Source organism: Lissotriton vulgaris, chromosome 7 (assembly GCF_964263255.1).
Source record: "Lissotriton vulgaris chromosome 7, aLisVul1.2, whole genome shotgun sequence".
Lineage (NCBI taxonomy): Eukaryota > Metazoa > Chordata > Amphibia > Caudata > Salamandridae > Lissotriton > Lissotriton vulgaris.
The window spans coordinates 1,385,776,333-1,385,789,581 of NC_141695.1; the positions used below are offsets into that span (position 1 = coordinate 1,385,776,333).

At 55.7% G+C, this 13,249-nt stretch overlaps 1 protein-coding gene across 7 annotated transcripts in view; it reads left to right on the forward strand.

The window, feature by feature from the left end:
• TAOK2 (TAO kinase 2) overlaps positions 1–13,249 on the forward strand; it is a 1,046,857-nt gene that overhangs the window by 827,640 nt on the left and 205,968 nt on the right. The gene's annotated exons all lie outside the window — the stretch shown is intronic.

Here is a 13,249-nt window from a genome sequence, read left to right on the forward strand (position 1 = left end):
GGCCAGCACAGGCCTGGCGGAGAGACCAGCCCACATCACAACTCCCCTGAAGAATATTCCACAGGACTCTGCAGCCCCTCACTGACTTTATATGTTAAAGTTCCAATGTCTGTCGCCGTGAGGTAGGGCCCCCGAGAGGAGGCGCCACAGGACAGGGAGCGCCGCCGCGATAGTCTATTACCCTTCTGCTGCTGACCCCGGGTACCCTTCCGGGACATCTCACTCGATTCCGACTCTCTCCCAGGCGGCATGTGCGCCCTCACCCGCGCTGTTTCATCGGTCCATATGAAGACCTCTTCCGGGGTGTTAAATAAGTGGGTGCAGGAACGATATACCACCCGCTAGCGAGCCTGAAACAGGAGGGCGTATGAAAGCTTGAGGTCTCTCAGGCGGGCCTTCGCGGCCATGAACGATTTGTGCTGATGTTGCACTTGCCGTGTGTAATCTGAAAGAGACACGTTAGTGATAGATTCCTTACCTTAGAATATCCCCAGGCGTCAGACTGGATCCGGAAACTTTTGCGTAGCAATACCCCTGCGCGCTGGTAGGCGTCGTCTGCGGCTCCGCGTCCGTCGTCGGCGTCGTGAGCGCCGGGATGACGTCGGAGTACTTAGACGGCGCCCATGCGCGCTGACGTCAGTTCTTCTTTTTTCCGCGCCAGCTAGCGCAGATCCGGAAGAAGCTCTACCCCCAGTCACTTTTTGACTGAATAGTTTTTTGATCCTTTTTGATCTTCTTTTAGTCGACTGTCTCGACTATCGGTGCCAGGGATGCCCGGGTTCAAGCCTTGTTCGAAGTGCGGCCGACTCATGTCGGTCACGGACCCCCATCGCCGGTGCCTGAAGTGCTTAGGCCTCGACCACGACGATCGAACCTGCGTCGACTGCCGGGCTCTGACGTCGAAGGCTAGGCGGGAGCGGTCCCGCAAGCGTCTCGAGCTGAGGCACTCGGCCCCGCGCCGCTCCAGGTCCCGGTCCCGGTCCCACGGGAGGTCGAGGGACAGGTCGCGAGGTCGGAGTCATCGACGTTCCGGGAGTGGACACCGATCGTCTGGTTCCAAGTCCTCAGGTAAGAGGCATGAGAGGTCGGAGCGACACCATCGGTCCTCCGACCCGCCCCGACGCTCGCTCGATGCGGCCGGGGACTCGGGCGACACCGCCCACGCGGCTCCGCGGGAGTCGCAAGCGTCGCCGCCTGCCCCACACCTTCGGGTCCCTGGGCACGGCGCGTCGCAGGAGGAGGTCGAGAGGTACCTCATGGCCATGAGGGCCCTCCCTCCTCAGTCGGTTCCCGTGGCGCCTTCGGGCCGATCGGCTCCGTCTGGAGGTCCTTCCGGGTCGGGCGCTTCGGCCCCGACGACGTCGGGTACTTCGGGCCCGGCGCCGCTGGCGACTTCGGTCCCGGCGCCGCGCGACCTCGCTGGATCCGGCTCCGGATCCGGGACCTCGCCGGTCGACCTTACGACCTCGCCGGCGCCGTCCCTTCAGGTGTCGTCCCCGGCAGCCGATGTGGTTGCCGACCCCAATGTTTCCTACGGTCCTACTCAGGAGTCGGAGGGGCGCCGCTGGGCGCCGATTCCGTCGGCCTTTGGAGACTTCTATCTCCACGAGGAGGCCCTGGCTGTTAATCCTGGTCTCCAGGAGCCAGGTGACGAGGAGCAATGGGAGGGGTCCGAGGACCCTCTGGCACGTGATTGCCAGTCGCATCAGGACTGGACATATGAGCTTGGGGAGGCCGGTGGTATTGACACCTCGCCAGACACTGGATTTACGTCGCCCCCGACTGTGGCTTCGGAGGCGGGTTCTGCTTACAGCGTAGTGTTGACGAAGGCAGCTAAGGCCTTAAACCTTCAGCTCCCCGTCGCGGCCGTGAGGACTAATCTCCTCACTGAGGTCCTCAAACAGCAGTCCTGCTCCGCGGAGCCCCTCTTGCCGTTCAATGAGGCCTTGTGTGACGTTCTGCTGGGCACTTGGTCCAAGCCCGCCACAGGCCCCCCTGTGGACAGGAACGTGGCCAGACGCTACCGCCCGGCACCGGGCGACCCATGCTTTTTGTCCACCCATCCCACCCCCGAGAGCCTGGTCATCCAGGCCTCCAACTCCCAAACCGCATTCCCGTCGGCCCCGCCCGACAGGGAATCCAAGAGATATGAGCAGTTCGGGAAGAAGGTCTTCTCGTCTGTGAGCCTAGGGCTACGGTCTGTGAACACCAACTGTCTCTTGGGCCGCTACACCCACACCCTGTGGGACACGGTTGCGGAGGTGCTGCCACAATGCCCTGAGGAGGTCAGGGCTAAACTCAGCCAAACCCTTGCGGACGGCCGAGATGCGGCACGTTTTTCTATCCGGTGTGGGCTGGATACCACGGACTCACTGGGCAGGGCGATGGCAACGACGGTGGCGGTTCGACGCCATGCCTGGTTGAGGTCCGCCAACTTCTCGGCCGATGTCCAGGCCACCCTCCTGGACATGCCGTTTGATGGCCGTCGCCTCTTCGGCGACAAGGCAGACCATGCGCTGGAACGTTTCAAGGACTCCAGGGCCACGGCCAAGTCCTTGGGCCTTACGGCCCCACGCCAGCAATCGGGTGCCTTTCGCTCCTTTCGTGGCCACGGAAGGGGCGCCCCACCACGGACCGTCAGCCACGCGCCGCAGAATGTTCAGCAACGCGGTGGCGGACGTGGGAACCGCCGTGGCGGTGGTCGGGGCCAACGGCAAGGCCAGTCCACACCTCCCTCAGCAGCCCCCGCCTCAAAACCTTCCTAGTCCGAGTTTTCAGGCCCATGTGACGCCTGTGGGAGGCAGGGTTCGCCATCACCTCTCCCACTGGCATACAGTCACTTCGGACAGGTGGGTGCTGCAAATTGTCCGAAGGGGTTTCTCCCTCCCCTTCGAGTCTTCCCCTCCATCCATGCCACCTCAATACCACCGTGTGTCGGGGGATCACTTGCAACTTCTGCAAGAGGAGGTTTCGGCCCTCTTGGCCAAGAGGGCCATCGAGCGCGTTCCTGGGCCAGAAGTAGGACGTGGTTGTTACTCCCACTACTTTCTGGTACCCAAGAAGGGCATCGCTCTTCTGTCTCTCCCCCCCCCCCGACGCTCGCGCGACGGGGCCGGGGGTTCGGGTGATGCCGCCCATGCAACTCGGTCGGAGTCGCGGGCGTCGCGGTCTGCTCCCCACACTCCGGTCCCTGGGCAGGACGCGACGCCGGGGGAGATAGAGCGCTTCCTCATGGCCATGAGGAACCTCTCTTCCCCGACGGGGGCTGGGGCCCTAGCGGGTCGGGGGCTTCGGCCCGACCCCGTCGGGTGCTTCGGCGCCGACGCCGCCTCAGGGCCCCACTGGATCCGCTTCGGGATCCGGGTCGTCGACGATTGACCTAACGACCTCACCGGCGCCGGTCCCTCAGGTGTCACCTCCGGCGCCGTCCATGATGCCTCCCTCGCTCCGGTTCCGGCGTCCGAACGGCGCCATTGTGCACCGCTTTCGACGCCGCTTGGGGAGTTTACCTTCTATGAACCGGCCTCATCTTTTGACAACCCTGACTATCAGGGGATGGGTGAAGAGGAGTATTGGGAGGGGTCTGAGAACCCTCTGACCAGAGAGTGTCAGTGTCAAGAGGACTGGACAGGTGGACTTGGGGATGCCAGTGGTCTGGACACATCACCAGACACTGGTTTTGTCTCACCTCCTACCGTGGCTACGGAGGAGGGGGCAACCTACAGCGTGGTGTTGACGAGGGCAGCCAAGGCCTTGGGCCTTGAGCTCCCCGTCACGGCCATGAGGACTAACCTCCTCACTGAAGTCCTTAAACTGCAGTCAAGCTCGGCCGAGCCTCTGCTGCCGTTTAATGAGACCTTGACCGACGTTCGTTTGGGCACTTGGTCCAGGCCCGCTACGGGTTCGCTCGTAGATAGGAACGTGGCCAGACGCCACCGCCCGTCCCCGGGCGACCCATGTTTCCTGTCCACACACCCCACCCCGAGAGCCTGGTCATCCAGGCATCCAATTCCCTACCGCATTCCCGTCGGCTCCGCCAGACAGGGAATCCAAGAGGTCTGAGCAGTACGGCAAAAAGGTATTCTCCTCCCTTAGTCTGGTTGGTCTTCCAACACCGCAGGCCTCTTGGGCCACTACACCCATTCTCTGTGGGATACGGTCGCAGAATTGCTGCCAGAGTGTCCGTTGGAGGCACGGGCCAAACTTGGCCAAGTCCTTGTGGAAGGCCGGGATGCAGCAAAATATTCTATCCGGTGTGGGCTGGATACCACCGACTCACAAGGTAGAGCGATGGCAACGACCGTGGCGATTTGTCGCCACACCTGGTTGAGGTCCGCTAACTTTTCGGCCGATGTCCAGAATACACTGATGGACATGCCTTTTGATGGCCGTCGCCTTTTTGGCGACAAGGCAGACCATGCACTTGAGCGCTTTAAGTACTCCAGGGCTATGGCCAAGTCCTTGGGCCTCTCGGCCCGGGCCAGCAAACGGGTGCCTTTCGCTCCTTTCGTGGCCAAGGAAGGGGCGCCCCCACACATCCTGCTAGCCACTCATCGCAGACTAACATCCAGCGTGGTGGCGGCATTGGAAATCGCCGTGGGGGCCATCGAGCGCGTTCCTGGGCCAGAAGTAGGATGTGGTTGCTACTCCCACTACTTTCTGGTACCCAAGAAGGGCAAAGGGGGCCTACGCCCTATTTTGGACCTACAGAACGTCAACAGCTTCCTCTGGAAGGAGGAGTTCAAAATGCTGACTCTGGCTCAGGTCTTAGCTGCCCTGGACCCAGGAGACTGGATGGTAGCGTTGGATTTGCAAGACGCCTATTTCCACATCCCCGTCCTGCCGTCCCACCGGTGCTACCTGCGGATCACTGTAGGCCACAAGCACTTTCAGTTTACTGTGCTTCCCTACGGCCTTACCAGCGCCCCACGGGTGTTCATGAAAGTGATGGCGGTGGTCACAGCTCATCTGCACAGGTTAGGGGTTTCAGTCTTCCCCGTACCTCGACGACTGGTTGTTGAAGGCGGGCTCGCCCCAGACTGTCGTCAGCCACCTCCAGACGACGGCAGACCTCTTGCACCAGCTGGGGTTCTCCATCAATGTGCAGAAGTCACACCTGTGTCCCTCTCAGAAGCTCCTTTTCATCGGAGCGGTTCTCGACTCGGCGCAGTTTCGGGTTTACCCACCCGAACAACTGGTTTGGGATATACCGGCTCTGATTCCAATCTTTCAGCCTTTATCCGGAGTCTCAGTCAGGTTGACGCTGCGGATTCCTGGGCTGATGGCTTCCTGCATCCTCCTGGTGCATCACACCCATTGGCGAATGCGGGTTCTGCAGTGGCACCTGAAGTTTCAGTGGGCCCAGCATCAGGGCAACCTGTCCGACCATGTCCTGATCTCTGAGGGCACTGCGAGACAGCTGCAGTGGTGGCTCACGGACCGCGATTGGGTCAGCGGCAGATCCCTCTCCCTTCCCCATCTGGAGCACGTAGTTGTGACGGACGCGTCCCTCCAGGGCTGGGGAGGCCACATGGGAGAGGCGGAGATCAGAGGCCTCTGGCGGAGTCCCAGCTCCATATCAACCGTTTGGAGCTGCGGACGATTCGTCTAGCGCTGAAGGTATTCCTCCCCTCTGTCTGGGGGAGTGTAGTGCAAGTGTTCACGGACAACACCACCGCCATGTGGTACTGCAACAAACAGTGCGACGTGGGGGCGTGGACCCTCTGCCAGGAGGCTCTGCGCCTTTGGCAGTGGCTGGAACATCAGGGTGTGACCCTGGTTCAACACCTGGCAGGTTCTCTGAACTCCAGGGCGGACATACTCAGCCGGCGGTGCATGATGGATCACGAATGGCGTCTGAACTCGGACGTGGCGCAAGGCCTCTTTTAGCAGTGGGGAGTGCCTTGGTTAGATCTATTCGCCACCGTAGAGAACGCGCAATGTCATCAGTTCTGCGCGTTGGAATTTCCAAGGCGGCACTCGCTTGGAGACGCTTTTCGTCGCGAGTGGAGTTGCGGTCTGTTGTACGCCTTTCCGCCTATACCACTTCTGCCCATAGTGCTGAAGAAGATCAAGCGCGACCGGGCACAAGTCATCCTTGTAGCTCCGGACTGGGAACGAAGGTACTGGTATCCCGAGCTACTCAGTATGTCAGTTGATCCCCCGGTTTGTCTGCCTCTTCAGGAGGACCTTCTGTCGCAGCAGCAGAGGGGTCTTTTTAGAGCCTGTGCCACCTGCTCTAAAAAGAGACTCTACACCGATGACCCACATGAAGACTGTATATACTGTCTTTATCCGGACCACCAAGCAAAGGATTGCAAGGTATGTCGCACTTTCTCTAGTAAGACCCTTAAAAATCGTGAAGGATGCCTTTTAATTTGGCTTCAGAAGATCAAGGCCAGAAAGGAGGTGGTTTCTAGCGATAGTGACCAGGAATCCTCCTCTTCATCCAGGAGATCACAAAAGAATTCAAGATCTCCTCAGGCTCATTCCACAGGGTACCGTCCTGAGAAGGCCCTAAAAAAGACCAGCCAAGTGTATATCCTGTCAGTGCGAACATATGATGCAAATATGTGACTCCTGTACCGAAATGCTCTGCACTGCTTACTATAACTGCATTTATCCTGCTAATAAAGAAATTTTCAAAAAAAAAAAAAAGACCAGCCAAGGGTCTTTAGGGCATAGTCCTTCAAAATCTCCTCAGAAAAAGCCAAAGGAGAGCAAAGGACTCACTGTGAAAGAAAAAGAATCCAAAAGAGCCTCTTCTGAGCCTTCAAAGACACCACTGTTGGCTCCTGCATCATTCAAGAAGCCATCTTCTAGTATTCCTGAGGAGAAGGTGAAAAAATAGCGTCGACGACACCGTTGACAAAGAAATAATAGTCTCCGGCGACGACCAAGGTATAAGAGCTACCATTAATTGTATTGAAACCAGCGTTGACTGGAGTGTCGACGATAGGTGCGTCGACGACGGAGACGCCGACGGCGGTAACATTGACAACGGCAGTGTCGACGACCGGATCGTCGTAGACGGTGATGACAATGAGGTCGTCTACGGAAACATCGACGATTACTATGTCATCGGCGAGGAATAGATCTACTACACTGACAACAGCTTCGTCGACGGTGGTATCGACGACTATCTCGTCAACGGACTCGTCGGCGAGACTAACTCCGGAAAAGAACAGGAAAGAGATCACGCCAGCAGTGACTTCCCCAAGTAAAATTACTCCATTGGTCCCATTGCACATTTTGGAGGAGGAAGAGTCGGATGATAAGGAGGATGATGGGCCATTTGAGTATGCCTCAAGCCCATCTGAGCTCCATGTAAAATGTCAAGAAGATGATTAAGAAGAAGGGTATGAAGAGTATCACAGCATCTCATACCGCTGCTACCAACAAGAGCCTCAGGAAGAGATGGTAGCAATGCCATCATCCATGTTGATGGATTTGCAATCCATGTTGGCGGATTATAAAAAGAGATTTCCTCCATCAGAGGTTCCTCAGGACGTTCCACCTTCACGTCCTCGTTCAATTCCGGCCACTCAAGTCTGCAGTTGTGAAAGTCTGTTAGACACTACTCCGCTGACACCTCAGGTCCAACAGCAAGATGATCCTGGGACCACAGATGATGAGTACCGCGAAGAAGGGGAGCTAACGGAACCTCACATGGAATGGGATGATTACTTGATCCCAGCTCCACCATCACCCACCCAAGTACCGGCGGATTCTCCACCAGTGGATATTGGTGGATTCCACAACTTAATGGAGAGAGCAGCAAAAAGATTTCAGCTACCAATGAAAACAACTCAAGCAGAATGTTTTCTGTATGACTTTAAGGAGCCCTATCAAAAATCAGTCCAGTTTATACCAATTATTGACCACATATGGAAAGAAGGATTACAGGTCATGACCACTCCAGCAACAGTTACACCGTTGCTGGCAAGGCTGGACAAAAAGTATAAGGCGCCAGGGGACGCCCCGGCGTGTTTACTGGGCCATCCTAAACCGGACTCAATCATCTCGCAGGCAGCGCAGCAAAAGTCAAAGAATCCAGCAGCAGCAATTGCAGCACCTCCGGACTGGGAAGGACGGCGTTTAGATAACATAGGTAAACGATTCTCCTCCATGTCAGCGCTCCTGGGAGAGCTGCAAATGCCCTTGCCATCCTGGGCAGATATGACAGACAAATGTGGTGCGATATAGCACCCTATATCGACCTCCTCCCGGAAGACTCTAAGCAGGAGGCGAAGAAAGTTCTGCAGGAAGGAGTGAACACTTCGGCTGACGTTTTTGATTGCGCTATGGACATAGTTACCACAGCCTTTCTTTCCTCCAGGAGCAGCAGTTTTGAGGCGCCAAGGTTGGCTGAGGGCCACTTCCTTTAGGCCAGAGATCCAAACTAAGATTCTGGACCTACCCTTTGAAGGGGAGGATCTTTTTGGGCGCCTGGTGGATAAGACCCTTCAAAGTATTAAAAAAGACACGGATACAGCGAAATCCTTGGGTGCGTTACAGTACCGTAAGGTACCTTTTCGAGGCGCCCGTGGAAGAGGACAACCCTCAAATAGAGGTGGCTACCAGAAGAGACGATACTCACCCTACTCTTCCTCTTCGCAGCCCTATAGGCAGCAATATTGACAGAAGCATTCTGGGGGCTACTCTAAGTCCACTCCCAGAGGACGAGGAGCTCGTCCTGGAAAAGATAATAAGAGACAATGACAACCTACAGATTGCAGGTCCTTGCTGTGAGAAGTTGGCCTGATATGCAGTGCTCACTATTCTAGTGATCACTATGCATCAGTCCAAACGACCCTTATGGTGATTGGTTGTAAGTCAACCTTAGACCAGCTATCCTAGTAGCGTGAATACGAGCAGTCTTCGGGCTAAACTCTAGAGGGCGTGTTAAGCCAGCTGTTATACCATCACATACCCCTTGAACACCGAGTGAAAGGACACCACACAAGTGTTATGAAAATAAACAGTGTATTTATTAGAATCACAACAGCCCTGTACTCTTTATGAGGACAGAGTACTAAGCACACAACGAAACTCTTAAGAAAATACTTCAAGTGCACAATCAATACAAGTGCCCGAGGGCACGGAAAGTTTAGTGGTCTCGGGCGGACCCGATAAGGCAAGTCGGAAGCGGTAGGGACTCGGGACCCTTAAATAAGGAGGCTATGCGGGCACCGAAATGCCGAAGTTACCTAGCCCAAGGGCTGCGGCTGCACAAGTCTTTACAGACGTCGGGAGTCCTCGCTGACGAGCCAGGAGCCGGAAGGAAGGAGTTGCTGGCCGGCGACCAGTTGAAGATAGTTCGTAGAGATCCAAGCCTGGATCAGGGATGGATGACACCTGAAAGCAGAGGGGACCAAGTTCGTACTACTAGCCAGTAGTCAGTGGGTACCAGGAGGGCACCGGATGATCGTCACCTCGACTAGGTGAGTGGGCGACGCTAGGCTCTGCAGTCTCACGGACCAGGAGGCGTTGTCGGCGACCAGGATGGAGGTGCGAGCTGTCCCACGAAGGTTGATGCTGTCGGTGTCGCTGGGCCCAGGATTGGGGCAACAAGCCTTGGCAAATTCAGGGCCACGTGGTGGACCTAAAATGGCGTCTTGAGTGGACCAGGAGGGTCCGGGGTGCTCCTCTCTCAGAAGGGAGCAAAGGCCAGTCTGGAGCAACCAGACCAGCAGCGTTGGTTGTCGGGTGTCGTCAAGAAGGTCACAAGCCACCAGCTAGTAACCAGACAACTTGCTGAGCGGCAAAAGCAGAAGGGCCCCACGCAGATCGTGGAGATGCTGGGAGGCTGCACTTCGGTGCTGGAGCTGCTCAGGGTCGGGGCTTCTCGGACCCCAGAGCACTCACCAGAGGATCCCTCAGCGGTCGTGCTGGTTAAGAAGTCGTGCAGGTCTTGATGATGGAAGGTCCCTCGAGGTCTCGTCGCACCCTCAGATCTCAGCTGAGCTGACTATGTGGGTAGAGGTCAGAGGTGCCAGGGAAACCGGTTCTCGTCGAGCTGGGCAGTCGGATTCCTGAGGAAGGACTTGCAGCAAACCGCAGAGTTCTTAGATGGTGCCTGCGGATGCAGGGTGACTACTCCTTAGCCACAAGGGAGAAATCTTGAGAAGAGTCTCGAATGTCCTTTCGTAGAAAGTAGTTTTTGATTCAAAGATGATCTAATTTTGAAGGGTCCCCGTTCCTGCCTTTATCCTAAAGAAAGGGGTGGGTACGTGACTAGGTCCTGCCCTAGGGGTGGGACCAGAAAGGGGGGTAGTTACACCCCTCTCCCATGCCGGACTTTCCCCAGGTCAGGGGCTGGTGTGCCCCTGGAACTGGTTCTAGCCGGCAGATGCGAAGTGAGCACCGGGGTGCCACTCAGCAGTCACCTTCCTGTAAAGCCCTGCCTACCCAGGATACACAAAACTCTGTCTGGGATGGTGCGAACACCGCCCCGGACAGGAAACCCTTTGTCCAAGCTCTCCTCGCTGGAAGGACTCCCAGCAGCAGGAGGTCAGACTCGTGTCTGTGGTGGCAGCATCCATTTTGTGGAGCTGAGGCTTTAGTTAACTTTAACCGGGGTTCACAGTTACGTACATGTCGTGTCCCTCTAGAAGGGCGGAATGCTAACCTCGTCGCCAGCATTGGTGAGGGGTCAGCATCCCGATTCGTATGACACCTTACTCGACATGTCTTGATAACGCGATACCGAAGTTACTGTTATGGCACGCGTTATCATGGAACAGCCATTGGGTCTTGGTTCCGCAAGCTGCAACCGGGCTTGGCTCGTGCCAGAGCCCAACTCACACGATTCCACGCACTCTGCCTTCAGGATTGTCAAGGCCTGCCATAGGAGTGACTGATAGGAACTCGGGTGTCCATTTTAGGGTTAGATATAGGGATACTATACCTACAGCAACGGGCGAGTACGCCACGTTGCCCCAGCTGTCGCGCAGCCAGTTGTGTCAGATTTAGATGGCCATCCAGGGGTGGCATAATACATGCTTCAGCCCCTGGTAGGCCCTGGGTACACCGATGCCCTGAGTTACAGGGTCTGACAAGGTGGCCCAGTTCCAATTGGGTAATGCACCTAAGGTACACACATCAATTTAGCGAGAGAACAGCTAGGCTGTGGGTCTGATTAGCAGGCCCACAGCCCGAGAAAGTCGTAAACCAGTGAAACAAAAGCAAAAAATCTGGGTGATCATAGGATTGCAGACCCTACTCTCCTACATGACCCCCCCCCCCCCCCCCCCCCAAACGTTGGGACAATAAACTAACCTTGACCAGGTGAGTCTTCTTGTTCTAAGTGGAAATACCTGGAGAGCCCATCTGCATTGCCATGATCAGTGCCAGGTCTATGCTCCACTGTGAAGTCCATCCCCTGTAGGGAAATGGACCACCTAAGCAGTTTAAGGTTTTCACCCTTCATCTGATTTAGCCATAAGAGGGGCTTATGGTCGGTCTGAATCTTGAAATGAGTGCCAAACAAGTATGGCCTCAGTTTCTTCAGGGCCCAAACCACAGCAAAGGCCTCCCTCTCAATAGCTGACCAATTTTTCTCTCTGGGGGTCAGCCGTCTGCTTATAAAAGCAATGAGCTGGTCATTACCATCAAAATTCAGTTGAGATAGAACAGCTCCCACACCCAACTCAGAAGCATCTGTTTGGACAATGAATGGTTTGGAGTAGTCTGGACTCTTGAGGATAGGTGCCGTGCACATGGCCTGTTTTAGGTCATCGAATGCTTTTTGACAGCTCGCTGTCCACTAAACCTTTTTTGGCATTTTCTTACTCGTCAGTTCATTAAGCGGAGTCACAATCGATCCGTAATTTCTGACAAACTTTCGGTAGTAACCAGTCAGGCCCAAGAAAGCTCGAACCTGAGTCTGGGTGGTTGGAGGAGCCCAGTCCCTGATTGACTGTATTTTGCTCTCCAGTGGTTGAACTTGGCCTCCACCGACAAGGTGGCCCAAGTATACAACCTGTGTCTGCCCTATCTGGCACTTGGTAGCCTTGATAGTGAGACCTGCTGCTTGCAGAGCCTCTAACGCTTTCCGCAGGTGGACCAGGTGATCCTCCCAGGTGGAGCTAAAGACAGCAATATCGTCAAGATACGCCGCACATAAGTCATCCAGCCCAGTGAGAACGTGATTCACCAACCGTTGGAGGGTGGCAGGTGCATTTTTCAAACCAAAGGGCATCACCACAAATTCATAATGCCCACCAGGGGTAGAAAATGCTGTCTTAGGCTTGGCGTCCTCAGCTAACCTGATTTGCCAATACCCAGCTGTCAGGTCGAATGTACTTAAGTAGTTGGCAGAAGCCAATCTATCTATAAGCGCGTCCGCCCTTGATATTGGGTGGGCATCAGTCTTAGTGACTGCATTGAGACCCCTGTAGTCTACGCAGAACCTCATCTCTTTCTTACCACCCGGGGTGTGAGGCTTCGGCACTAGAACTACGGGACTAGCCCAAGGGCTATCCGAGGGTTCAATGACTCCCAACTCCAACATTTTCTGCACTTCAGTTTTGATGCAGTCTCTAACGTGATCGGGCTGCCTGTAGATTTTACTCTTGACGGGCAAGCTGTCACCAGTGTCAACCTCATGGGTACACCAATTGGTATGACTGGGTGTTAGAGAGAACATATGCCGGAAGGATTGAAGAACCTGTTTACAATCCTCCTGTTGATGTTCGGAGAGGCTGCCACAAAAGACAACACCGTCTACCGATCCATCGTCAGGATTCTGAGTGAGCAGGTCTGGGAGAGGGTCACTCTCTTCCTCCTGTCCCTCATCTATGGCCATGAGCAAGCTCATGTCCTTCCTGTCGACATATGCCTTGAGCCTGTTGACATGTAGCACCCTGTGGGGGCTCCGGGGAGTTCCAAGATCCACCAGGTAGGTGACCTCTCCCTTTTTCTCCAGGATGGTGTAGGGCCCAGACCATTTGTCTTTGAGTGCTGCTGGGGCCACTGGCTCCAACACCCACACCTTCTGTCCAGGCTGGTAAACAGTCAGGACAGCCTTTTGGTCATGCCAAGCTTTTTGGAGTTCTTGGCTGGCCTTAAGGTTTTCGGATGCCTTCTCCATGTACTCAGCCATCCGGGAGCGGAGGCCAAGCACATAGTCCACTATGCTGGTTGCAGGCTTTTTGAGAGGTCTCTCCCATCCTTCCTTCACCAAACACAGGGGTCCTCTTACAGGATGCCCGTACAAAAGTTCAAAAGGGCTGTAGCCAACCCCCTT